The sequence below is a fragment of the Sinocyclocheilus anshuiensis genome, unplaced genomic scaffold (assembly GCF_001515605.1).
Source record: "Sinocyclocheilus anshuiensis isolate Anshui unplaced genomic scaffold, SAMN03320099.WGS_v1.1 scaffold783, whole genome shotgun sequence".
NCBI lineage: Eukaryota > Metazoa > Chordata > Actinopteri > Cypriniformes > Cyprinidae > Sinocyclocheilus > Sinocyclocheilus anshuiensis.
The window spans coordinates 53,222-57,138 of record NW_015549592.1 but is presented as its reverse complement, the minus strand read 5'-3'; positions in this window follow the sequence as shown (position 1 = coordinate 57,138).

Sequence of the window (3,917 nt, the reverse complement as noted above, 5' to 3'; positions counted from 1 at the left end):
CTCGGTGCCCAGCCCAGCCCAAAAGCGCTTCCCCAACAGCAATTAGAACAGGACAGCAGCCAGATATGTGCATTTACGAACCCCCAAAAAGCAAGGCTTAATGTTAGAGGGGTGCTGGACGTCCTTTGGTATACGTTTGTTGCGGCAGTATCTAGGAAGAGAAATTGGCTTCTGTGGAAGAGTTCACTGCTGAAAGAGAGAGATAAAGGCTCCTGCGGGAGACACGACTATCAGGAAATACAGAAAAGGCTCCTGCGGGAGCTGACACTGCTGCGGCAGTGGGAGAGAGAGATAAAGGCTCCTGCGGGAGCGGACATTGCTGCGGCCGTAAAGAAATACAGAAAAGGCTCCTGCGGGAGCTGACACTGCTGCGGCAGTAGGGAAATACAGAAAAGACTGCTGCGGCAGTAGGGAAATACAGAAAAGACTGCTGCGGCAGTAGGGAAATACAGAAAAGACTGCTGCGGCAGTAGGGAAATACAGAAAAGACTGCTGCGGCAGTAGGGAAATACAGAAAAGGCTCCTGCGGGAGCAGACACTGCTGCTGCAGTAGAGAAATACAGAAAAGGCTCCTGTCGGAGCGGACACTGCTGCGGCAGTGGGAAAGAGAGATAGCAGCTCCTGCGGGAGCGGCTACTGCTGCTCCAGTAGGAAAATAGGAAAAGGCTCCTGCCGGAGCGGACACTGCAGCAGTAGGGAAATATCTGCGGGAGCAGTCATTACTTGTGGCAAAAGGGCAAATTGAAAAACTCCTGCAGGAGCGGGGTGCTTTGGGGATGTAAAATGGAGCTGAATGGGGATGGACTAAGGAAAAAAGGGGTGACTGATGAGGGTTTGGTGGGCTTCCTTGATGTGTGAGCAGTCCGATCGGATGTAGTTCTTGAAGACTTCTGATGACCAGCGACCGAGTGTTTGGATCTGCTGTTGGGAAAGGCCTTTTTAAGCCGCTGTGGTGGCTGCACCTATTGTGAAAGAATGGCTGGAAAAATCATTGGCTGGGATACCGGAAAGGAGTAGAACAGACTTGAGGAGTCTTTGGAACCAAAAACGGGAGACGGGGCAGTTAGAGTCATCTGTAAAAAGAGGGTCGGCCAGGGATTTGGATTGTGATTTCCTGAGCTGAAGGAAGGCTAGGAGGGCTTGGTATGGGAGTATAGGTGATTGTAGGTTGAAAATATAAATAAAGTGGCCTTTCTTTGTCTGGTCTGTCTTTGCTTTGTAAAGAATGAAATGGCTTCGTCGTCCAAGACTGCTAGATCGGAAATTGTGGGGTGGATATTCGGATTAAAGCTGGAAGTGGTAGTGAGCTAAATAGGACAAACATAGCATCGAGCGTACGAGCGGTGTGGATGGAATGGTAACCTCTGCGGAGTGTGGAAATGCATTTAGTCAAGATGTTTAAGGTTATGGGTTGCCTGGTGTCTGTGCGAGTGGGATGGGCTCTTTGAATGCCTTTGATGAGAAGGGTCTGTGAATTGGCTATGTGAGGTGAGGGTGAACCGTATATGAGTTTATGGAAATATTGAATTCCGAGCTTTTAATGGAGCCGACTTGGAAGTTTTTGTTAATGTTGAGGTGCGATATTAATGAAGTGATAGAGAGCAGGGAAAAATCGGGGAACGAATGTTTATAGGCAGAATGGAATGCTTTAAAGCATTTCCATGTTGTTAAATAAGATTGCAGGGTTCTGGGGGAAACGGCTTGAAGAATAGAATCGAGGGAAGCTTCGAGGAGAGGTCTCAGAGGATCATTCAATGGAGTATCTGAATAAGGAGGTACTGGGGTTGGGAGGGGTGCCGCCTCTGGTGCCAACAGCCTGAATTTCTGAAAGGCAAAACGAGAGAGAGAGTCAGCTATTTAGTTTTTGGACCCGGGAATGTGTTTGCAGTTATGATGAACCAGCAAGCCGAGATCCAAATTAGACGTCTTAGCAAAGGCATTAAGGCGGGTGAATGAGAACGGCCTTTATTAATGCATTGCACGGTAGCCTCGTTGTCGCAGTGAATAACGATGCTGGTGGCGGACCACTATTTTTCCCACAGAAAGGCTGCCACGAAAAGTGCTGAGGATATTACCCAGACAGCAACATAGTGTTGGCCCAGAGCCGGCCCACATCTGGCCCATGTGAAATCCATGCGGGACAGATGTGGGCCGGATCTGGGCCGATACTGTCTGCTGTCTGGGTAGCGGCTGAGGTAAATCTAACAGCTGGGAGGGCCATGTAGAAGCGAACCAGCGGTTTTGGTAAAATCCTTCGAAACCGACGGAGGGGGCGGTGTCGGTAAATAATTGGATGGCGACGGGGAAGAAACCAAATCGCTGTAAAAGAAGGATAAGCCCTTCCATTGTTTAAGGAAGGATATCCACAAACTGAGCTCGTCTCGGCATGAATTGGTTATAGATATTTGGTCAAATCTAGCTCGTGAATGGACCCAGACAGCAACATAGTGTTGGCCCAGATCCGGCACACATCTGGCCCATGTGAAAGCCATGCGGGCCAGATGTGGGCCGGATCTGGGCCGAAATGGTCTGCTGTCTGGGGAGGACGCAAGAGAGAGGAGGTGAGAGATGAAAGTGGGGGAGATATGATAAAAAAATCATCTGAGACATGGATTAGGTAGGGTACGGCGTAATTGTTGGAGAAGATCCAGCAAATTGCTTCTTGACAACATGTGAAAATTTTAGTGCTGCTTCTGCAGCCGAAAGTGAGGCGGACAGAAAAGTAAACATATTTTCACCAGCAGATGCCGAAAAAGTGCCAAAAATCTGGATGGATGGGCATCACCTTAAAGACAGAGGTGATGTCAACTCTGGCCATCCAAGCGCCGCACCTGCGTCTTTTATCGCAGAAAATTCTTCGAGCAGGATGAGGCTGTTAATGCTCGAGAGCAGGGAATTATGCGGGGAAGAGAGATCGATTATAAGGCGTTTTTTACCAGAACATTTTCTGGTAGCTATACCTATGGGACTAACACGGAAATGTTAAAGGGGGGAACCGAAAAGGTCAGTGTCTTTCTTGATTAGAAGATCGACTGTTTCGGGTTCGGCGAGAGCAGACTGAAGATTGGGGCAGATGAGGCTTTGGGAGAGGAGAATTTCGACACCGGGATGAAAGCCATGTGAGAGACCCGACAGTAGATAGTTAGAGAAATCAGAGTCAGGGTGATGAAGCAATTCAGAAGATAAACGAGAGACATTTACAGGAGTCGATAAGTATTGTTTAGTATTTTTATTTGCAGCTTTTTGGACAGGGCAAATCAAGCGGGCGTGAGCGCCGCCACAAAAATTGCAAATATGCATGAATCGGCAGCGTTGTCTTGAGCATCTGCCGGTATTGAAGCTGGTGCAGACCTGTCTGCCGGAGAAGGATGGGGGGCGACTGTTGGTGGAAGTGGGGATGGAAGGGTGTTTGGGAAGTGCGGTATGTAGCTGGTGGACTTGGGCTGAGACCCAGACAGCAGACAGTTTCGGCCCAGATCCGGTTCCTGAAGAGGGGTGAAAACCCAGACGGCAACATAGTGTTGGCCCATGTGAAATCCATGCGGGCCAGATGTGGACCGGATCTGGGCCGAAACGGTCTGCTGTCTGGGATGGTGTCTGGATGTAGAGTCATGCTGAGACATTGGAAATCTGTTACGCCCTCTTCGTTTGATGAATGGCTAGAACTCATGTCCAATATTGCTATCTATGAACGTGTGATATTTAGTCTCAGGACGCCTTGATCTGTATATGAAAATATGGGGTTCTTTTCTTGCATTGATTAAGAAAATGGTATAAAGAGATTAAGTATAATGTAAAATATGCTTTGTCTCCTTAAGCGTGTATGTAAAGTCTAAGATGTGTCGGTGTGTGTAAACCCTAAATATGTATATATTGTATTTTTTTTTAATTAATTTATTAAATTTTTTATTTATCTT